A 25,462-nucleotide genomic window follows, 5' to 3' on the forward strand; every position below is an offset into this window, starting at 1 on the left:
TGCATCGGCAGGCGGACTCTCAACCACTGCGCCACCAGGGAAGCCCTCAACATCTTTTTATTCATCCTTTCTGCCAGCTGCCACTAAAAGTTAACTTTGTTTTAGATTGCTGGCTGGTGTGTGTGTGTGTGTGTGTGTGTGTGTGTGTAAATAAAGTATTTAATACGTATAGCCTGTCTTACTATCTATATAAAATGCATCAGCCTGGAAATCTTATAAGAATACATCTTTCCCTCTAGATTTTGAAGCTATTTTTCTCTCTAATCTTGGCTGGAGGCATTGTGAAAATGGCTTCTTACCCAGTTCAGACTTACTCCTGTGGCCAACCATAGCAGAGAGTGGAAAGTGCATGGGGTATAAATTGCTGAAATAAAATGATTGAAAAGCTTTCAGGCCCCAAGGAAAAGCTGACTTCTTTAGCTGGATATGAGTCAAAAGGCATGTCTCAATTGCTAAGACAATTTTTTCATCCCTGGTGAGTAAATATAGAGCCCACAAGACATTCTGTCTTGACCCACGGATTTCACCCAGATGGTTCTAGCAACTCCAGGGAGACGATATAAGATTAACCCTAGGTGTTATAAACAGAGTCTGAGAGTTCTTAGCATGTTTCCACCTATGTTGACTGTGTTACAGCAGTGTGTCTGAGCTAAATCCAAGTTGATATACTGAACAGTAATGATTTACCACGGCAGCAAAATCTTTCACAGGCTGTCTTTCCACCAGCTAGTACCAGGCAAGGTTAGTCTTGTCTCTTCTTCTCTTTTCCTTTAGCTTCAAACAGCATAAGTTGTCTTCAAATATACTTGAGTTGTCATATTTTCTCTCACTCTAGTTACAGCTATCAGAACTTTTCACTGTGGCCTTTTCAGATTCTCGTCTTTCTTTGCCACAAATTAGAGCCGCAGGTATTGCCTCTGTTTGTTTACTGTAGGAATTAACCTCAAATTGTCTCAAAATATCTACTATTCCTCCAAAATGCTTTCTTGCCTATAAACCTTTCATATGATACCATCTAATTCTGTTGCTTCCTAGCAACAAGGCCTGGTGAGTTGAGGATGAATAGGCAGTATTAATTAAGTAGGATGGGCCAAAGCTGATGACAGAGAGGAAAAGCCCTCTCTGTTACTTTTCCCCCACAACCTTGGGTTTGGACAGATAAATATATTAAATCTGAATTGCACTGTGTATTTGAAAAAAATTTTTGAGAGGATTTTTTTTTTTTTTTTTGCGTTAAGCGGGCCTCTCACTGCTGCGGCCTCTCCCGCCGCGGAGCACAGGCCCCGGACGCGCAGGCCCAGCGGCCACGGCTCACGGGCCTAGCCGCTCCGCGGCATGCGGGATGCCCCCGTACCGGGGCATGAACTCGCATCCCCCGTACCGGCAGGCGGGCCCTCAACCACCGCGCCACCAGGGAAGCCTTGAGAGGATATTTTTAACAGAGGGAAGACTACTCTTATATATTAAGTTAGAAGGACTCAAACTCTAGCACCTATTGTATGAGGCCTTGATGGAAACCTAGACTTGACTTCTGCTTGGGTCAGTCCATGTTTCAGGAGTGTGTGTGTGTGTGTGTGTGTGTGTGTGTGTGTGTGTGTATGTGTGTGTGTATGTGTGTGTGTGTAACAGGTACAATGATAGACTAAAGAGTTGTAATTAGAGCAGAGTGACACAGAGAGGAGAAATCAAAGACCAATTCACATGTGGGATATTTGATGCAACTGGGAAAGAAGAGAAAACTGAGAGGTGAACAATAAACCCAAGGAAAGCTGCCCAACTTCTGGGCCCATTAACATGTGATCAGTTTAATACACAAGTTAAAAATGTATTTCTTGTAATTACTTTTACAGTAAAGTTGAAGATAATTATTTTCATAAAATAAAAACTGTTACTCATACTTTCACAATTCCATCCAATTATTTTCATTCATAAATATTCCCTCCCAGTTTTCACCTCTATACATTGATTTTTACATAATGATCATAGTAGAAACAATTTGTGTTCTCTGTTCAATAAACATCATATTAAATGTGTTCCTTGCAGTCTAGTTCTCAAAATCATTTTCATTTTTAATCGCTACAGCTTAAGTGGTTGTTGGATATTTTTAGACTGTTTTGACTTGTAGCTATTATAACTAAAACTGCAGTAAACATATTCTTGAGCATAACTTGTCTTCTTTTTAATTCTTTACTTAAGATAAATCCAAAGAAGCTAGTGTTTGGGTCAAAAGCATGCGTTTTCTGCTTACGGTTCTTGAAATTACTTGCCAAACCACTTTCCAAAAGAACAAAAGATAATGCCAATATACAAGTTTATATATTACAACTTTCACCATAATCCTATTATTGTGTTTTATAATTTAAAGGTAATTTTCAAGCTGAAGATTGCATCTCTACTTATTTAATATATTCTTTGTTTAGTTGTAAGGTAGAGTACATAAACTTATCATACTATTCATTTTTTATAAGATTTATTTCCTGGGATCATTTTGTTAAATTTATTCTTTCTAGCTTTGTACTATCAGCCCAAATTTTAAAATCATCATCTATCATTCCCTCAAGTTTGGCAACTTACATTTAATAAACATGATTTCTTATGTCCTCATCCAAACTCTGGATTTAAAAACAAAATTAAAAACAAAACCCACCACTTACAAAACTCAGATCTTCCAACTCTACCTCTATTTCTGTCTTAGATTTATTTCTTATGATGTTTGCTTTTCCACTGAATTTACTTTATTTTATTTTTTTGTTTATTTTTGTAGTTCTAAACATTCCAAGAAAGTGTACCTAAGTGTGGGTTTATTTTGACTGCCTGGCACATAAAATTAACTTTATACATATTTATGTATAGATGATTTCCTAGAGTTAAAGGACATGAGTCTCCAGAATGAAAAAGCCCAAGTGCCCAAGAAAATGAATTGATTCTGTAGAGTTTTTTGTCTTTCTGTTCTGGGAAATTATCTCTATTATTTTTTTAAATACTTTCCTCATCTCCATTTTCTTAGTTCTCTCTTCCTGAAATTCCTGGATTAGGTCTCCTGGATTGATTTCCTGTTAACATCTTTTTTTTTCCCCTCATATTCTGTCTCTGACTTTTTGCTCTACTTTCTGGGAGATCCTGATTTTAGCCTCTAAACCAATGGGAGATGGTAGCCTATAACCCAGACCCCTAATCAGGACTGAGACAGTCATCTGCCAGGGTTGGTGCTGAAGACTCTCAACAGAGTCCCACTCCAAGAGTTGCCCTCGCTGGCTTTCCTGAAAGCCATATAGCCCATCTTGGGGGCTGTCTGCATCCAGTGACTGGTCAATGTGGGTTATAAGTACCTGGCATCTTGCCTCAGTTAACACAATTCTAAAGGGTCATACCAGCTGAACAACCCCCTGAGGTCTCTACGGCAACTGCATCCATTGGACAAGCCAACTTCTCTCTTTGCTTAGTCCTGCTTCCTTCACTCCACAAACGTGTTTGTCCCAAAAGTTCTCCCCAGTCAACCTTCTGCTCACAAATTTCAGTTTCATTCAGTCTCATCAGGAAGCTGACCTATAACAAAACTCTTCTTTTGAATTTCCAATTTCTTAGCTTTCTCTTCCTAGGTATTGGATAACTTGGATTGATTTTTTTTTTGACTCTCATATCTGTTTTTACAGTTTGTCTTTTTGTTTTTATTTATGGGGGATTTCCTCAATTTTGTTTTTTAAATTCTTTTATTGAATTTTTTGCAATGTTTTATTTTCAAGAACTCCTATTTATTCTTTTTTTAAATAGTACTTTGCCCTTATTTTATAATTTTTTTTTGTATTGTTTTAGTTCTTATATGTTGTCTCCATTATGGCATTGTAACTCTCATATTGGAGATGTTTCTTGAGTGTTTTTTGACCCTCAGTTTTTGGAAGCAATGTACACATTTGTGGGTTTTGTTCCCTGGAAGGTTTTACTTTATAGAATGAAGAGGTGACCATTGTTATCATATACTCGCAAATGCCAGGAGTTTATTTTTCTCTGAGGCGTTTAATCTCCAGAGATGAATCCTCAGTCTTCAGCCTAATGAATGGGATCTATAGTCAAGCATTCCAAAGAGGGAGTAATCAGAAGAGGGGAGTGTGTGTAGGTCTACATTTCTACATTCTGCATTTTAACTGTGCATCTCATTCAGCTTTTATTATTATTGCGTTTTCTCTTTCTGGATCACTATTAGGTTCCTGTGTTTTTTTTAAATAATAGCTTTACTGAAATATAATTCACATACCAAAAATTCACTCTTTTAAAGTGGACAATGAAGTATTCTTAGTATATTCACAGAACTGTACAACCATCACCACTGTCTAATTTCAGAACATTTTCATCACCTCTCCTCCAACCCCAACAAAAATACCCTGCACCCATTAGCAGTCAGCCTTATTCTGCCCTCTGGACAGCCTCTAACAACCACTGGTATACTTTCTGTTTGTATGGATTGGTCTATTCTGGGCATTTCATATAAATGGACACACAATTCATGACATTTTGTGTCATAGCTCTTTTCACTCAATTTTCAAGATTCATCCATGCTATAGCCTGTATCAGTACTTTATTCATTTATTCCATTATATAGCTATGCCATATTTTGTTTATCCACTTGTTGGTTGATATTTGGTTATTTCCACTTTGGGACTTTTATGAATAATATTGCTATGAATATTTGTGTACAAGTTTTTGTGTGAACATATATTTCCAGTTACTTTGGATATGTAATATACCTAGGAAAGAATTGCTAGGTCACATGGTAACTCTATGTTTCATGTTTGGAGGAACTGTCAAACATTTTTCCAAAGTGGCTACACCATTGTACATTCCCACCTGCAATGTTTGAAGGTTCCAATTTCTCCACATCCTCATTGACATTTCTTATTTTCAGTCCTTTGGATTATAGCTATTTCATCATGGTTCTGATTTTCAGAACATCTCATGTGCTTATTGATCATTTTTATATCTTCTTTGGAGAAATGTCTGTTCAAAACTTGCTCGTTTTAAAATTAATTGCCTATCTATTATTGAGTTGTAAGTGTCTTTTTCATATTTTGGCTGTGAGTCCTTATCATATATAAAATTTATTAAAATTTTCTCCCATTCTGTGCATTATCTTTTCATTTTCTTGATGCTGTCCTTTGAAGCACAAAATCTTTTAATTTTGATGATGTCAAGTTTACCTATTTTTGTAAATAGTGCTACAGTGGACCTAATAGCTGGGACATGGAGGCAATTTAAATATCCATCAACAGAGGAATAGATAAAGAAAATGTGGTACATATATACAGTGGAATATTACTCAACAATAAAAAGGAACAAAATTGGGTCATTTGTGGAGATGTGGATGGACCTAGAGAATGTCATGCAGAGTGAGGTAAGTCAGAAAGACAAAAATAAATATGATATATTAATGCATATATGTGGAATCTAGAAAAAAAATGGTATAGGTGATCTTATTTGCAAAACAGAAATAGAGACACAGACACAGAGAACTAACATATGTACACCAAGGGGGGAAAGGGATGTGGGATGAATTGGGAGATTGGGATTGACATGTATACTATATATATATATATATATATATATATATATATATATTTAGCTGTACGTGGGCCTCTCACTGTTGTGGCTTCTCCCGTTGTGGAGCACAGGCTCCGGACGTGCAGGCTCAGTGGCCACGGCTCATGGGCCCAGCCGCTCTGCGGCATGTGGGATTTTCCCGGACCGGGGCATGAACCCGTGTCCCCTGCATCGACAGGCGGACTGTCAACCACTGCGCCACCAGGGAAGCCCAACATGTATACAATATTGATACTATGTATAAAATAGCTAATTAATGAGAACCTACTGTATAGCTCAGGGAACTCTCCTCTGTGGTGACCTAAATGGGGAGGAAGGGAATATATGTATATGTAAAGCTGATTCACTTTGCTGTAAAGTGGAAATTAACACAACATTGTAAAGCAACTATACTCCAATACAAATTAATTAATTTTTAAAAAGTTTACCTATTTTTTTCTTTTGTTTCTGTGCTTTTGGTGTCATATCTAAGAAACCATTTCTTCTAGGAATTTTATAGTTTTAGATCTTATATTTGATCCATTTTGAGTTAATTTTTTTACATGTTGTGATGTAGCGTTCCAACTTCATTCAGAAGAATGGATATCCAGTTGCCCCAGCACCATTTATTGAAAAGACTAATTCTTTCCTCCTTAAATTGTCTTGGCATCCTTGTCAAAAATTAATTGACCATAGGTATATAGATTTATTTCTGGACTTTCAATTCTATTCTATTGACATAAATATCTATCCTTATACCAGCACCACATAGTCTTGATTGCTTTAGCTTTGTAGTAACTTTTGAAATGGAGATGTGGGAATTCTTCAACCTTATTCTTTTTCAAGTTTTTTTGGCTGTCCTAGATCCCTTGCATTTCCATATGAGTTTTGGGTTCATCTTGTCATTTTCTGCAAAAATGGCAGCTTGGATTTTGATAAGGTTCTCATTGAATCTGTAGATAAATTTGGGGACTATTGCCATTTAAACAATATTAAGCTTTCCAGTACATGAACACTGGGTGTCTTTCCACTTATTTGGGTCTTCTTTAATTTTTTTCGATGATGTTCTGTAATTTCCAGTGTACAAGTCTTATACTTGTCTTGTTATTTTTTCTAAGTATTTTATTCTTCTTGATGCTAATTTAAATGAAACTGTTTTGGATTTTTTTCAGTTTTGGATTTTTTATTACTAGTGTGTAGAAACACAACTGATTTGTGCATATTGATCTTGTATCCAGCAACCTTGCTGAATTTATTATCTCTAATTGTTTTTTGGTAAGCTCTTTAGGGTTTTCTATATACAAGATCATGCCACCTACAAATAGAGAAATGCTTGCTTCTTTCCTTCCAATCTGGATGCCTCTTATTTCTTTTTATTACCTAAATTGTTCTGACTAGGATCTCCAGTACAATGTTGAGTAGAAATGGCAAGAGTGGACCTCCTTGTCTCATTCTTCATCTTAGGAATGCTTTCGGTCTTTTCTACCATTAAGTATGGTGTTAGATGTGTGTTTTTCATGGATGTCATTCATCAGGTTGAGGAAGTTTCTTTCTATTCCTAGTTTGATGTTTGTTTTACCACTGTATCTCATTCTTGCCCTAATACTTGGTGATACCAAAATCTATCAATGCCTAGAATTCTATGGGGCAAATGGAGCTCTCCTCAATTGTAGACTCTCCCTTATACGTTTTAGATTCTGCCCTGCCTATGGCAGTGACTATTAATATAATGTAGTGTTTATGTGGAAATGTGGGACTTCAAAAAAATCACAATTATTTTTCAATTAGTACACATAACACACACTAAAAATAGACTCTCTTTTGTTCTTCCCCTATTCTACAGTGTATTGACTTGATACATCATAGTTTATATAACTTACTGCTTCCCAAAACTAACTTAGTCATGACTCCCTTTTTAACTTGCTATTTTTTCATTCTTTTAACTTTTTATTCATTGTCTTACTTTTCCTCTTTTTTACACTCCCATTTTCTTTAGCCTGTTTTTTTTTTCTCAACATTTTTTCAGTTCAGTGGTTTCTGTTAAACCTAACATTAAACAGAGCTCTGTGGAAATCTTCATCCTTCATCCTTCATGCACGTTATTGCATTCTAAGCTTGAAAGTCAAGACTTTTTTGGACTAGAAATCAGAAAGTGTGGTATTAAGACATGGCTCTGGCACTTAAATTTGTGATCATAGGTGAATCAAGATCCTCTGAGCTTGGCTTTTATTATCTATTTCATGTGGCAGTTGTAATAACTGAATGAGTTTTCATATACAAAGTTTCTATTACATTGCCTTGCATGATCCAGTGCTCCATTAAATTTTAACTTCCTTCGCTTTCTCAGCTACTAATATGCAAGATGGGTTTTGTTCTTCTATGCATCTCTCTCTCTCTACTGAGTCATAATGACAGAATTTAAATACATTAATTTACTGACTTACTGTTAATTTTCTTTGGCTTTTCTCCAGGGAACTTCAGAAGATACTCTACAGCTATAGCTCGCATAGGTAAGTGGCAATAATCTTGGGTTGGGAATGAATCACCATTTGGTGCATTTTTTCTTAGTCTTTAACACCTTATGGCTAACTATAAGCTCATTGTAGCCAGGGTTTTTTGGCGTGACTTAGAAACTCATTGTGAATATTCATCTTCTCACATTCCTTTTGTAAGGTCTGTTCACCTCAGGTTTAATCTTTGTGTTAAACAAGATCAAAATTATCATTGAGTCTCCAGCTTCCATGCTTGTTCTCTTGGGAGCTCTGATCAAGATGAGACTTTCATAAGAGTAGTAGCTTAGTAGCTACAAACAGGATCAGTGATAATGTGATTTCCTAGGTTTAAAATGTGTTTCAGCCTTTCCTATTCCACCAAAAGTCATTTTAGTCCTTTTATTAAAAATTAAAAGCAAACTTTTTTGTATTAAAAAATGCTAGAAAACATGAGTAAGTATAATGAAGTGTGAATTTTTAAAAATCTACTCGTAATTTTACTATCTAATACATAATAATCTTTTCAGATATTTTTCTATAGTTTTATACTTGATTCAGGTCAGTGAGTGGAAGCTTCATATGTCTGTGTGGACACCACCTAAATATGAAATATGTGTAATCAAATTGGCTGCCAAATATTCAGAAGATTTGGTAGAAGGGAGTGGCAGCCTTATTTTTCACATGATTTTTAGTACATATGCAAACTAATAACTCACTACTGTATGGTGTGAATCAGGTTAGCTGTTTAAAATTATTTCTTTTCTAACAATAATGTGTTGTTTATAACACATTTAATGGTTTCTCTTCAGTGTTCCTACAAAGTTCCTCTAAATAATAAATATTGTACTTGAGAATGTTTATAGCTAAATTCTCAGATTAAGTTAAATTTCACAAATGTGGCAAAGATCAGAACTGTGAGATAGGATATTTGCTGTCACTTTTGGAGGTTAACTTTCAAGGTCAGGATATAACACACTATTTTGTTTCTCCAAAACACTCTCTTGCTAGTAGATGGATGGTGGGGCCTGATCTCTAAAAATAAAAAACTCTCTTGCAGTTGTAATGAAATGCCTCAATCTGATTTCATTGGACTACATCTTCTATTAAAATACTTTATTAGTCTTCAAAGCACAGCAAACTGTGGATATTATCATATACAAATTTTACATATCATGTATATGCATACTATTTTGAGCCTAATTTTAAGAAATACAAACACTTGGGACCATTTAGCTTTCTTCTTCACTAAGTTAAGACTTTTTAAATCACTTTTTAAATCCTTTGACTATTTCTTAGAGTTAGGTAGAAAACTGCTTTCTTATCTGCTCTGAACATTTAGAGTAGTGAGTCTCAACCTTGATTGCATGTTAGAATCATGGAGCTTTTTGAAATCCCAATGCCCAGGATATATCCCAGAATAATTAAATCAGAATTTCTGGACGTGAGACACAGGTATATTAATTTCTTAGGGCTGTCATAATAAATTACCTCAAGCTTGTTAACTTAAGCAATAGAAATGTATTCTCTCACAGTAGTCTGAAATCAAAGCGTTGGCAGGGCCATGCTCTCTCTCGAGGCTCTAGGGGAGGATCCTTCCTTGTTTCTCCGTATATTCTGATGGCTGCCAGTGATCCTTGGCATTCTTTGTTTTGTAGTTGCATCATTCCATCTGTTGTCACGTGGCCTTCTTCCATGTGTCTCCTCTGTGTTTCTGTATCCAAATCTCCCTCTCCTTTCTCTTATAAAACCACAGTTAGATTAAGGGCCTACTCTAACCCAATATGATCTCATCTTAACTGGATGACATCTGCAAAGACTGTATTTCAAATTAGGTCACATTCATGGGTAATAGAGGTTAGGAGTTCAGCACATATTTTGGGGGGGACACAATTCAGCCCATCAGAGTAGGCATCAGTAGTTTTGTTTCCCCTGGGGATTCTACAGCTCAGTAGCTAATGCAGAGAGCTACTTCTTTCAGAAAAGTGCTTCTCAAACTTTAATAGGCATACAAATCACTTGAGGATCTTGTTAAAATGTAGATTCTGATACACAAGTTCTGAAGTGAGACCTGAAACCCTGCATTTCTCACAAACTCCTAAGTGGTGCCAGTGGTATGGTCCATACCACAAGGAGCAAGCACTCAGAATAAAGGCTTTGTAGGTTTCTTTGTAGCTCCACCTCTGGCTCCCCTTCTAGAGTCAGGAGCATCTCGGTGTTAAAAGTCTTTGCAAGAAACTCCCATTAGGTTAAACATCTAGCTGAGGAAGGGATTAATTTTTCCTTCTGAATTACATGATCTAGCCCTTGCTTCCGCTCTTCTCTTTGTGGCAAAACTGAAATGTGAAAAAAGTAAAAGTGTAGACATACAATGAACATTCAGGGAACATACTTTTTAAATGAGTGAGAGTTTCCTGGCAACCACTTTTAAGTCACTCCATCTTCACTCATCCTTTCCTCATCCATTCCCATAATAAAAATCAAGAACTTCCATTTAATTTTAAAGGGACTTTTATCCTCATGCTAAAATTCTAAAACACATTTAAACAGAACAAAATGCAGATTGACTAGAGATATAAATTGATACGGACAAGCCCTGCTGGGGTTGGTTTCACTTATCCTTCTAAAATAAATTTAAACTTCTCTAACTGGGATTAAAAATAACTAAGTGACATAACTTGCTGGGCACAACAAAGACATGAAATAAACTAATATTTTAACAGATGATTTTATTTCCTTTTGTATCACACATGCCATTTTTATTTCATGTGACTCTTCTCTGCAATTTAACCAGAAATAATCTTGTGTTTATGAAAACAATATTGGCCAATTAAGGAGAAGTCACAAAATCTACTTAAGAGACCTGTGAAGGATGCTGCCACATGGTCCTTTTTAGTTAAGCTGAAATATAAGACTTACCGACATGAAGAGTTGAGGTTTTCTTTCCTAACTTTTTAATTTTGAAATGTGTCAAATCTACAATTTAATGAGTCGTACACTGAACACCCATATACATGTCAGCTAGATTCCTCTATTGTTAATATTTTGTCATATTTGCTGGAATATTCAAATCATCCAGCAAAAATTAAAATGGAAAGAGACAGATAAAAAGGCAAATATGACAAAATATAATATTCCAGCACACCCAAGAAATTTACCATATATAATAGTATTATCCAAAATACAGTCCATATGAAAAAAAAGTCTTTAGTTTTCCTCTTTATTTTCTATATAGCTGAGTTTTTCTTTTCTTTCTTTTGCTTTTTGTTATTTAAAAAATTCAGGTTCCAACCAAGCATGTGGCATGGCATTAGTTCTTTACTTTCTTTTATTCTAGAAGAGTTACCTCTACCCTCCCACTTCTCACCCAGGTCTTTTATGACATCGACATAAATCAAATGGCATTGTGTTAAATAACATATGACATTGACATATGACAAATTTGGTCTGTGGGAGCCCCTTCAGGCCAGTTCCTGTCCTTTTGATATGTCCCCATAATTGAGCACTTCCTTACTTTTCGGCATATCCCAAGGCTGTATATTTGTTGCTGTTGTTGTTCTATACCTGAAATCAACTATTTATTTCTCCAAGGAGCTCTGAAGTGAAGAATGGTATTTAGAAATCAAGATCTGACTGCTAGGCATACTAACTGCAACCAAGCTTCATTGCCTCTAAGTCTTGTAAGTGGACAGAGCTGAAGAAATGTAATATAAATAAACATCAATATTAATAATTCATACCTTAATTTCATGTCTTTTCCTCACCTTTCCCCATTGCATGTTTCTGTTTTCCTACTGCTACAGTCAAAATTCTGGTTCCCCAAACATAAATGCATTTAAGTCATTAGTTCTGTCCTTTTTATTTTATTTTTTAAAAATTTTAACAGCTTTATTAATATACAATTCACATCTAATACAGTTCACCCATTCAAAGTGTACAGTTCAATGGCTTTTTATATTCAATATCTACTGAAGTATGCAATAATCACCACAATCAATTTTACAACATTTTCATCACCCGTGAAAGGAAACCCTACATTCCTTAGTCACCCCCCTACCCTACTCGCCCATACCTCCCAGCCTTAGGCAACCACTAATCTGCTTTCTGTCTCTATAGATTTGCCTATTAGGATATTTCATATAAATTGAATGATACAATATGTTGTCTTTTGTGTCTGGCTTCTTGCACTTAGCAAGATTTTTCAAGGTCCATCCATGTTGTAGCATGTATCATTGCTTCACTTCTTTTTATCAACAAATCCTAATCCATTGTATGGATATGCCACATTTTACTTATTCATTCACCAGCTGATGGTCATTTCATTCTTTTTTAGTTTTGGTCTATTATGAATAATGCTGCTATGAACATTCGTGTACAAGTTTTTGTGTGGATGTATGTTTTCATTTCTCTTGGGTATGCCACCTAAGAGTAGAATTGCTGGGTCATATGGAAACTCTTTGTTTAAACTTTTGAGAAACTTCTAGAATGTTTCCTAAAGAGACTGAACCATTTTACATTCACATTAACAGTTTATTAGGGTCCCAATCTCTCCACATCCTCGACAACACTTGTTATCTGTCTTATTGATTCTAGCCATCCTAGAGGATGTGAAGTGGTATCTTGTGATTTTGATGCACATTTCCATGATGGTTAATGATGTTGAACATTTTTTATATGCTTATTGCTCATTTGTATATCTTCTTTGGAGAAATGTCTATTCATATCCTTTGCTCATTTTAAAATTGGGTTAGTTGTCTTTCTATTACTGAGCTGTAATTGTTCTTTTTATATTCTAGATAAAAATCTCTTATCAGATATATGATTTGTAAGAATTTTATCCCATTCTGTGGGTTGTCTTCTCACTTTCTTGATGGTGTCCTGTGAATATGTGTGTGTGTGTATATATATGTACATATGCATATATAAATGCACATATATATCACTGTGTTTCAATGATAGTAATAAATATACTTTACTTTCAAGTTCCTATAGAGCATGTAGGAAAAAAAAGACACTATGTATGATCACAAAGAAAACTTCAATAAATAGCAAAAAGTAGCCACAATTCAGCTAATGATCTCTGACAAAAATGCAATAAAAGTAGAACAAAATTTAAAAAAATGGCCTTTCAACCTGTAAATATTTTAAATATCTCTATTAAATAACTCTTAGGTCTAAAGGAGATATAAAATCCAAATTTCAGAATGTTTAGAAAATCATAATAATAATGCTACATGTCAGAAACTATGGAATATTGTTAACACAATAACCAAAAGGAAATTCATGGGCTTCCCTGGTGGCGCAGTGGTTGAGAGTCTGCCTGCCGATGCAGGGGACATGGGTTCGTGCCCCGGTCTGGGAAGATCCCACATGCTGCGGAGCGGCTGGGCCCGTGAGCCATGGCCGCTGAGCCTGTGCGTCCAGAGCCTGTGCTCCGCAATGGGAGAGGCCACAACAGTGAGAGGCCCACGTACCGAAAAAAAAAAAAAAAGGAAATTCATCACCTTAAATATCCGAATAACAATAAAGCTATAATACATAAATTAAGCATGGTGACAAAAAAGAACAACAAAAATTAAATATGGGGAAAAAATTAAAGGAAAACTGAGTTAGAAATCAGAAAACAAATAAAATTTAAAAACATTTTATTGGTTTTTTCAACAAATGGTAATAAAACAACTGGATATCCACCTGCAAAAGAATTGGGACCTCTACAACAGATCATATATAAAATTAACTCAAAATAGATCAAAGCTCTTAATGCAGGAGCTAAAACTATAACACTCTTAGAAGAACATAGAGTCATAAATTTTTGTAGCCTTGGTATAGACAATCATTTCTTAGTTATGACACCAAGAGCATTCTCAACAGAAGAAAAAGTAGAAAAATTGCATATCATCAAATTTTAAAGCATTTCTTTGCCATCTTTTAATATAAACTAAATGGTTTCAGAATTACTACATCAAGACCATGATCAACAACAAATCAACTAAATGTAGTTCAAGATGTCTTTACTGTTCTTTTTGTCTTTAGGTTACATCCTCCTAAGGAGGCACAGTCAGAGAACCATATTCAAAAGTTGTTGAATTAATATTTTTTTCTCTGTGATTAATGTTATCAATTTGATATAAAGCTAGATTCACTTAGTTTTGTTTGTATTTAATGTTTCAGTTTGTGTTTAGGAATATTTTTGATTTAATTTTCTGTTTTTTGACTCTGTATAGCACATATATGGTTGAAAAGTTAAAATTATATGGGAGAGTATACTCAGAGAAGTCTCACTCCCAACCTTAACACTTTCAGTCCATGTTTACCCATCCCTTGTAGGCAACCATTTTTATTAGTTTCTGGTTGGTCTTCTCCATGTTTCTTTTTGGAAAAAATAAAAAAATACTTAAGACACATACCCATTTTTTCTTATTTTCCCTTATTTCTTACACAAAAAGTTTATGGACGCTTGTGTGAATCTTTTTATCTTTTCCACAACTTTTCTATCCTATTCCTGTTCTTCAGTATACATTTTCCAAACAAAAATCAACAAGATATTTAGAAGCTTGTTAAAGCACAGAAATCTTTAATTCATAAGATACTTTTACTAACATAGCATAGAAGTTAGAAATCATCTTAAGAAAGACTTATTCCCACTGTGCTGTTTATATCAGTCGTCAAGAGAAACCCAGGACTTTCTCAACTCTCATTCTCAACCCCATCAAGCTCCTCACATCCCCCTTTCTGACCTTATTCCATCCCTCCCAGCTCCTAAATCTAATGAGTTGTACTTTCTGAAACTCAAGGTTAGTTTTCAGCAAAATTCCCTCATCATCAAAACTTGTTCTGAATATTCCTTCCAGTTAGAACTGAAGTTTGGTTTTAATATCCAAGTTTGGTACCCTTGTACCACTGGGTCTAGAGGTGGAGTGGGTATCTTCCTTGCTCTTTCCTTCCAGAAATCCACCAGCTTTGGGATTCATGTCACCTACTACCTCTCCTTGTTGTAGACATCTACCAACCTCAAAGTAAATCCCACTGTTTCCTTGAGTATTTTAGCTTATAACTAATCATTTCATTTCCCTCATGCTTTTAAAATGCATTTGTAATGGGAGAAATTCAGGGCTGCATTTGTATTCAGCATATATCATGTTTGGAAGTGGACTTAATGCCAATTATTGGTCAGTCTCTCAGGAGACTGTGTATTTCATTATTTTAAAAGCCGAATAACTAGAAAAAACTGTCAAATTAATTTGGACATTTAAATAGTGGAACAGCATCACTCATATTACAATACAGAAAATTACTTTATGTTTGAATATTGAATTGTAACAGCAAAAAATAGTTGATTGAGACAAGCAGAATAGATGGAATATAAAGAATTGGCTGCAGGCAAGTATTCATGTTTTTATTCTTTCCTGAGAGAGAACAATGGGAGAAATTGATGAAGACCCAGAGGTAAATACAGATAAGTAAAATGTAAGTAGACTGTAGATGTCAATTACTCTTACAAATTTGTGTGTGTGTGTGTGTATGTGTATCTTATATGTATGCATGACACTATCTGTTAATATTTCACAACCTACTGTCAAGGAGTTTAATTTGTATTCAAAGACTAGTTTACATTTTCTAAATTCAAGAAAGTTTCAGGTCTGTGAATTTATATTGATTTAGAAAAATTATTTTAATTTCTCCTCTGAAGAATTGATTCCAGTAAAATCTATACCAGTGTGGTGTCTGTAACATAAATTAGCTCAAATGTTTCTTCTTGATCAAATATGACAGGTCTGTGGGCTCACTGTTGGCTAATGCATAGACAACTTACCATACAGATTTAAAGGAATTTCTTCTTATTTGGAGAATTTGTGAGATGAATGATGTACTGGACTCCATTTTTTTGTATTTATTCCAGAGGGATGAAAATTTTGCTATATCAGGTTATGATTCCTTATGTTACTATTTTAGAGGCTTATTTAACACAGTAAGGAAATGTAGGAAGTGTTTAATTTTCCTCCTCCTCCTCACTGTACAGACTACAAGTACATGCATAGACCAGCATTTCTGATCCCTAGCCTGGTCCCAGGAATCTTCTTTAAGGTGACTGCAAGTATGCCTGGGTTGGTGTATAAATCTTTAGAGTATTTACACCAAAATATGAGCAACTTTGTCTCTTAAATGTGGTAAGACAGACATGGTCAACATAGATGAGTAACTTCATTTGCTCGACTGGATAAACAGAACTAAAAATCACCTAAGCTAATATACACTACCTTGTATTTTGCATTCTGTCCAAAAGAAGGCTTTAGAATATGTGCTGTCCCAGAATTTCTACTAAGCTTATCTCCTTGAGAGTGGTTGAAAGCAGTTTCAAGCTCAGCTAGCCCTAATTTTTTGGCCAAGACATTTAACTCTTGAAGGTAAATATTACTTCTCTGAAAGCTAGTTTTTCCTTGATGTTTGGGTAGGAAGAGAACTTGATGAGATGGCATCAATGGTAAAATCTACAGCTTATGAGACCTGCATTTTAAATCCTTTCCATAAAATTGATAAGCATTTGTTGGTTGCAAGTGGCAGAAATCTGGTCATGTTCATTTAATAAATACAAGAATTATTATTGACTTATGAACCTGCAAAATGCAGTGATGCATCTGACTTCAGGACGATTGGATCCAGAGGCTCAAATGTTAACAAGAAGATACTACCTGTCAATCTCTAGACTGGCTTTCCTTTCTGTATATTGGCTTCATTCTGAAATAAATTCTTCCATTTACGGTAGCTACCAGCTGCTTCAGGCTTATTACCTTATCAGCCCCAGTGAAAAGAAATCTTTTTTTTTTTTTTTCTTTTCAGTACGCGGGACTCTCACTGCTGTGGCCTCTCCCGCTGCGGAGCACAAGCCCTGGATGTGCAGGCCCAGCGGCCATGGTGCACGGGCCCAGCCGCTCCGCGGCATGCGGGATCCTCCCGGACCGGGGCACGAACCCATGTCCCCTGCATTGGCAGGTGGACTCTCAACCACTGCACCACCTGGGAAGCCCAAGAAATCATTTTATTATCAATAATATCAAAAGCTCATGTATGTTCCTCATTGGCCCTGCCTGGATTATGTGCCCATACCTGAACTAACCATTTTGGTCAAGGAGATGGTGTCCTCATCAGCTAAGGCTGGATCATCACATTATTAGGTGTGGGAAGAGAGGAGTTCCTTAAAGAGAGCATAGCCAGTCAAAGGCATAATTTAAATTTATGTTTAATTCAGTGCAGCATAAAATGAGTTGGAGCTGCTCTAATACATGAATTCTTCAATTTGGTCTAAAGAAAAATCAAACAGTCCCTTCTTCAAAAGAGTAGCTTCCGACTTGATCAGTATAACATATAATCATCTTTAATATTCAGAGTTCATATAGATTGATACTTACCCCTCAGGCTGTACCATGGATCCAGACTTGTGACCTTATACAGAAGTCAAAATGGTAAAGTATATAACAACGTAAATATACAAATAACTAGATGGATACACACATTGGCATATATATTTATACATATATGTATATACATATAAAATTCAAAATAAACATTTGTGTGATGTCTTATAGTTTACAAAGACTCTTTATATTATCCCTTGGAAGCTCTTTGGCTCATGTGATTTTTTTTTTAAGTTGTCCCAGAAATAAACTCTAGAAACACTCAGACCCTTTTTGATTTCTATATTCTGCTCCTTATGCCTTCTACATCATCAGGATACATTTTATCCATAACTATTAGTTCTTCTGAGATGTACTGAAGGATACTTAGTTTTTTAGTACTTTACAAAGTACTAAAAGCCCATTCACTTTCATTAGTTCCTCTCATAACAAAAAGCATATGCTTTATACATATTTAGAAGTCTTCTCAACAATCATTAAACAAAGAACTCTCCCAACACTGAGTTGCATTCAGTTTTGCATAACTATAAAATAAAATTATCTTGTTCCTCAGCCTTGCTGCTACTTTCTGCAGAGCTTTGTCAAATAGAGTTCCTAAACTTCTGTATTATAGGGTTTCTCATAGTCAGTTATACCCACAAATCCTGAGTAGGTTTAGATAGCCCACTATAGCTTCCTTGGATATCTGTCTTCCTTTGATGCCTTTCTTTCTATTATTTGTACTGGTCTCAAGGTCTATCCATTATGTTCTGGTTGCTTCCATTGTTGGTCCTTTTGTTTTTGGTATGTTCTCTAGGTCAGCAGAGGCCCAGCTAATCACCAAGATACTACAATGAGTCAGGAGGAGGCAAGGACAAAGCAGTCTCTTGGGAAAGAAAGATCACCTTGAGCAAAGGTGAAGGACACTGCTCTTGTTATTACCTGAGATTAAGTTGGGGTGTTATCGAGATGGAATTTAACTAGGAGTCCAGTGATGCTCAAGTTGTGTTCCAGATCCGAGCTAAGTCTCTCAAAGGACCCCCAGGAAAACAGATGAATAGAATCATGAAGAATTAGATGATTACAGTAGTTTGTCCTAGAATATTCTTAAACAGCTTTATTGAGTTACAACATACTATAAACTGCATGATTTAAAGTGTACAGTTTGATAAACTTTGACATGCAAACCACCACTGAAATTAACATAATATACATATCTATTGTTCCAAAAGTTTCATCATATCTACCATAAGTAGAATGCTCTCTAAGAAACCTATTCCTCTTTGTTTTGTCATACGTTCCTGTCCAGAGATAAATCTGCAAAGTAAAAAGTGAAGGTTGATTATGTATGTTTCTTTCACCACTTGGAGGGTCAAGGCTGAGCCAAGACTGCATGCCCAAGTCAGTTTATTGTACCCTCTTTTATGCACACATGACCTTTACCTTGGTTTACATAGATATACATTGATTTCTCTTCAACTACTTTAAAAACTTTTGTAGGTTTATTTGGTTATGTCATAATCTCTCTTTTCTTTTGGGCTTACTTCCAAAAATTGTCTGTGGAACTATCTTCTAAATTTTAATTAAGAGTACTTTTTGTTTGGGCCATAAATTAAAATGTTCTGAGTTTCTTTTCCCAGTGTCAGTTTCAAGGAAGTCAGCCAAATGTGAAGCACTACCAAAGAGGTAGATTCTCTATAAATGCCTCTCCTCACTCTGTAGTCATTGATGTAGAACATAGATTCAAGAAGTGTTAGAATTAGAATGCATCTTCAAGAGATGGTTGATAAGACAATGAGGAAGTCATTAAAACACCCCAAAGGGCAAGGCTACTTGCCTAGGGTCACACAGCTAGTTAGAAGCAGAGTACTCATTAAAACCCAGTTGTCTTGACTTTTAGCCTCATGAACTTGCCACTATAACTTCTCTTGCTTGCCATCTCTCAGGACTTTACTCTTTAAGATGAGATGGTAAGATGTAGATGTAGATAATAGCTTTTAAACAAAGAAGTCTTTATGTATATTTTTTAAAGGCATCCCAGAAAGATAGAGATAGGACATTCACTTTATTGGAAATTCTTTGGCACTCAGTAAATACTACTATCACTACTACTACTACTAATACTTGATATTTATTGAATGCTTACTTTATGCCAATAAATATTTTGAGTAGTTTGCATGTACTGATTCATTTAATCACCACAAAATCATGTTGTTGAAACTTGGGCACGGATTGGTCAGGTAACTCTTCCAAAGGATCAGCATGGGTTTTGGAGGAGTATTTTTGTTATTATAGTTGAATGAAGCCAACTATACAACAATTTTATGTGTATAGAGATTCCTCTCATCTATAAAAAGAAGATTTGTAAGAGATGTTCTTAATCTGGGGTCAAGGGGTCAGATTCAGAAAATCTCAGAGCTCCCTAAAATGGTAAGAAACTATTTCACATATCAGAAGGGTGCAAATAGATGGAGGGAGTGGGAACAGGGTAGGGTAGTATCAAACCAACTCTGGGCCAAGCATTGCCCCAAAGGCTTTTCATATGTTGTATGCCTCACAGCAACCAGCAAGATACGTATTATCATTCTAATTTTTTTTTTTCAGATGAAGAGTCTGAAGTTCAGAGAGATTAGATAATGTGATTAAACCACCCAACTAGAAGAGACATAGTTAGAATTCAAACTATTTCAAATTCTCTCCTTTCTCTATATTATTCCATCTTTTTTTTGGGGGGGGGGAACCAGAAGTGAACAGGAAAGAAAACAAAGAAAGGAAGAGAAGAAAAGTGAAGTGTTCATAGGACAACCAGGTACATAGGGCATTCTGTACATAGTATTCTACCTTCCAGTCTCAGGAAGTGATGGACAAGAGAGGACAAGGAATGGCTCCTGTAAACCAGAGACCTTATACAAATTGAGAAAAAAAAAGTCAGGCGAAAAGAGAATACTCAAGGTGATATAGAAGCTAGAGACCGAGACATTTAAAGATCATTTGTGGCTAGAGAGCTTTTCTGTAAATTCCACTGATTTCAAAAACAGCTGGCGTATCCTTGCTACTATGACATCTTACATTTGAATGGCAAAATAATATTTTAAATATTTAGGAAGAATTAACAAGCTTTTTCTCACTTGATAATCTTCAAACCCTTGTGAAGGGTATGGGAATATAGTAACTCTCCCTAAACCCCTCTGCCTCACATGTTACCACCCCCACCCCTCCACTGCCGACTCTCTCCACTTACCCACCCTCCAAAAACACAGAATCACAGGCTGTGATGGGGCTGGTGTTAGAACTCACATGTCTTAAGATTGCCTTCTACTCAGGGCTATAGTCAATGCCTTCTGACTGCAGTGCCTCCTACAAGGAGCTCCACAGTTGCTTACCTATTTTTGGTCTCTGTAATCAAAACATGGGACAGGTTCAAGGAGGTGCCATTTCCCAGAAGGATTTGCATTCAGCACTTAACTGCAATCAGCTAGGGAGCCAAAGCCTTCCAGCTGGGCCACTGCAGACTGACTCAGGGAGAAATGGCTTCATCAACACAACCGACTGTGCTCTTTGCCTGTTGGGGCAGTGCTCTGTCAGCAGGATGTCATATGTGATTTTAGAGAGCAAAAGTAGAATTAAAAAAAAAAAAACCACTTTTTCTTAGATATGCTGCACATTCCCCAACAGTTACTTAGGAAGGAGATGATTTAGAAGATAAGCTTTTTTTTTCATGCACAGAACCAAATGTGTTCTGTTCCCAGAATTTATATAATGCATACTTCTTTAGAAATTTCCTTTGGCCCAGGCTTGGAGGCTTGTTTTGCTGAAGTAATAGCCTCTGTTTCTTTGGATCTGTGGAAAAGTCAACAGCAGAGAGGGAGAGATTGGTTGTGAAGAAATGGCACTTTAGCCACCCTCTGATGTTTACTGCCAAGGGCAGGTTTGGGGTTTAAATTTTTATATATTCACCTGCTGGCATGTACCTAGTAAGAAGAAAGGGTTGCTGAATAAACATTTGTTGGATGAGGGCATCTGGAAACCATGATTGTTTTCCCACCTTTATTCCTTACTCAAAATCCCATCAATCAACAACTCAGTGGGAACAAGGTTATCAGAGCATTCCTCAAGAACTGTTTAGGACAGGGGGCAAGTGAGCACCCCGGGCATCTTGTGATGAGAGTGCTTTCAGGAACTTAGAGCTCCAAAAATAAAATTTGCCAACTTTAAGGATTTGCCTGGGCTGTCTCATTATGGGTCAATCATCTAATAGCAGAACAAAAGAAGAAAACAAATGTGATATTTCAAAGCTAAAGATATTTTTGTATTATAAAGAAAGGGACAAGGAAGACCACCATCATTAAAACAACCCCGTGTAGAAAAACATTTTAAGGAAAGGAGCATTGCTCTTGTAATAAAGTGACAATCCTTTCTGCCAAGCATGCAGGGAAATAAGGAAAAGTGTAGATTCTAGTGACATAGGAGTTAGTTTGGGTTTAGGGAGAGAAACAAGAAATAAGAGAGTCCTTGAGGCAGGAAATGGCCAATGGGCTTAGGAAAAATAGTGTCCAGATTAGTTCTCAGTTTTCTTCCATAATTACCTTCTGTTTGCCTGTTTTGAACTGACCTTAGATCATCTCACCATGCACAACTCTGAGGTTCTTTCTGATAGTAACAGTAGGCTCAAAAGAAGTTTGAAGTAAGTGAGAGGTAGCTATTCCCCACGACCTTACTACAATGAGGTTTAAACTTATTACTAATGGGAACAAGTCTTAGACCACATTTTGCATACAGGTTGACATTTATTAACATACATTCTTTAATCATCAAGCTCAGTATGGTTGATTAAGCATGTCCTTTAAGTTCAGTTATGTCCCAGCTCTTTGTCATTGCTCTGTGTGCTACTTCACATGAAGGGTCACTTGAAATATTCAGGACAAGATTCCAGAGGCAGGATTTATGTTACTTAACAGTTGACATCAGCCCATCAGAAATCCTTGTATGTACTGGTTGAATCTAGGACAAAGGGTACAACCTCCAGGCTTGCAAGAGTCTTATACTCTCTTCAAGCAAGGGCAGGAAATATTTCTAAAATACCTAAGCCAATACACATATATTGAATGCCTACAATTTCATTAGTGAAAGTCCATTTCTAACATTTATCATATTAGTTGACAAGCCACTATTTTCACCAATAATATAGCCATATATATTATTTATGTCAATTAACCAAGACTTAGGTGTTGAGTGGGACCTGGATAAAGATCCAATGCAGTTGTCTTAGCTTGAGTGTGGCCCTTGATACACAACTAGCAGACTACTCCTGCAGCGTGATCTTCAAATCAATCAACTGATTATTCCTAGAGCTGAAGCTTAAACTGCCTACAACATAAATGATAACGTGCTTGTCTTTAGATGCCAAAGCATTTGAAGAAAAAATATAGACAAGTAATAATTTCAAACTTTTATTAAAAAGTGTTTCAGATAATAGTTGTATGTCCTTAGGATAGGACAGAGGAGTAGAAAGAGTGGTGGTGAGAAGGGAATGGGCAAGAATTGTACCTGGAGCAGTTTTTCAGGATGAGAAGAGAATAGCAAGTATCCGAACAGTATAAATGTGTCATAAATGTACCCACTTACTAGCTCTCCTATTTACTCAATCTCTTAATGACCCGTTTCTTCATCTACAAAATGCAGACAATAGTACAAACCTTATAAGGTTGTTACAAAAATTAAATGAATTAATATTTCCAAAGCACTTAGAATGATACCTGGCTATATAAATGTTTGCTAAATAAATAAATCACAAATGATGAAAATATCACTTGGTGGCAGTCTTATGCAGTTGCTCCTGGCTTTAGAAAAATAAGGCATTTTATTTTGTTTTGTTTTTCCTGAAATCAGAGGAAAAGGAAACTGTTAATGAAGTAGATACTAAATATACTTAACTTTCATGGATCAATAATTTTAAAATGCAGTGTCTATCAGTGATATGGCTTATTCAATATTAAATTCCATAAGACACCTCTGATAACTTTGGACCTCAGGTATGGAGACAGAATGATGGTAGCTGTAAATACTACTTTCTTCAATTGTCTGGGGCACTTGGGGATAAGAGAGATAGGCTGTGAGTGCTGAGTCTGCCATTTTGAACAGAAACCTAAATTTTCTTCTTCCTGTGTGTTTTCCAAAGTTTTCATAGTGAGCATGAACTCCATAAAAATCCTAATAAAACAACATGTTTTATTTACAAGTTAGTTTTTTAATGATCCAATTCCTATTGTCTATTATTTTCTTGGAGGGGTAAGGGTAACCCATTGGTTATCCAGATCAGCATTTCTTTTAAATTGAATTAAAAAATAAATCAATTTATCTTATTTCACACTTGGTTTTAAAACTCTGCTTAAAATCATCTTTAAAACATGGTATTTGACAAAGCAGTCGTGTCTCTGATGCAAGTGTGCAAAAGTTTCCATAGCTGCTCTTCTACTCTGGGAAATTGCTAGGTTATCTCCATGGAAACAATTGTTTCAAATGATTAATAATATAAGTTTGAGCTCAGAGGCAAAGACCTAAGGTTGGGAGAAAGAAGGTGTATCTCTTCTCTAAGTAGAGAGAATATTGAAAGATTAGAGCAAGAGGCATTTTCTTAAAATTAAATTTCATTCTCATTGCTGGGTTTTGCTTTGTTTTGTTATGTTTGCTTCAGGGACCATGGGCATTTCTATCACTCAAGTTGTTCAGGCAGGACTTTGAAGGCTCAAAGGGCCCAACCTGTAAAACTCACTGCTTTTTCTGTCTTACTCAAAGGATCTGGGAATTCAGTAAGGAATAAATATATGAGAAGGTTGTCAGGGTTCTCTAGGGAATGATTCCAGGAAATCATTCATTTGTTCATCATTTATTGAACCCTGTTATGTAAAAATTACTGAGCTAGGCAGACAGATAAAATATATGACTCTTGTCCTCAAGGAGGTCACAAGCAAGTGAAGCAGACAGAGAATTAAACGGAAGCTATCATCCAGGGATAAGAGTTTGCACATGAGGGTATGAAAATCCTGCACCAGCATATGGTATTTCATGTAAATTCCATGGCAGCAGGAGTTTGTTCTATATATAGACAGAAATTGACTCATATCTGGAATATTAGTAAACATTCAATAAATATTTGTTAAATGAATGAACAAATTAGTGGAACTAATCCATCTGCAATTGTGAAAGATGTCAGCTCACAATGTATGTCCCAGTTATATTACCATAGGATGCTGCCTGTTTGCAGAGCCCCCAAGAGACAGTGGAAAATACACATAGGGCCACCCAGCCCAGTCATCATTCACTCATCATTGATTTGGTCAATATTTAGTAATCTTCTGCTGTGGGAGTACTGTAAAAGGCCTGTGATACAAAGACAAGTAAGAAATGATCCCTGACCCCATAGAGTTTATAATTTCTGAAGGAGGAGAAATGCATTAATAGCTATTATTTAAGGTTGTATATTATGAGTCTGTTGAATGAAGACTTGTTTAAGAGGTATAAACAATAATAACTAATGTTTCCTGAGTGCTGTGTCATGTACACTGTACTAAGCATGCTATACATATTTTCTCACAACACTAGATGGATGGTTCATTTTTATCCTCATTTTATACATGAAGAAACCAAGGTTTAGTAAACTACCCTGGGTCATACAGTTACTATGTAGCACAGCCAAGACTCAAACCCATATCTTAACTTCTATATTTTATCAATAAATAGAGGTCAAGTAAATCCTGAATTGTTTCTATTGGGCCAGAAGACTCCAAAAGACTCATTTTAGAAAAATAGGCCAAAGTTTCCCCCCCCCCCCAGGTTTCTTCAACCCCTCACCTCTTTTCCAAAGTGACAAGAACTCCAAATTCATCCTGATGACATAGTTCATTTCACCACTCTGGAAAAATCAGGTTAGAACATAATAGTTCCAAGGAATCCAAGGATATGGAAACAGGGATCTGATTCCATCATGTCTCCCTTCCAGCTCTGGGCTGG

Source organism: Phocoena sinus, chromosome 8, assembly GCF_008692025.1.
Source record: "Phocoena sinus isolate mPhoSin1 chromosome 8, mPhoSin1.pri, whole genome shotgun sequence".
NCBI lineage: Eukaryota > Metazoa > Chordata > Mammalia > Artiodactyla > Phocoenidae > Phocoena > Phocoena sinus.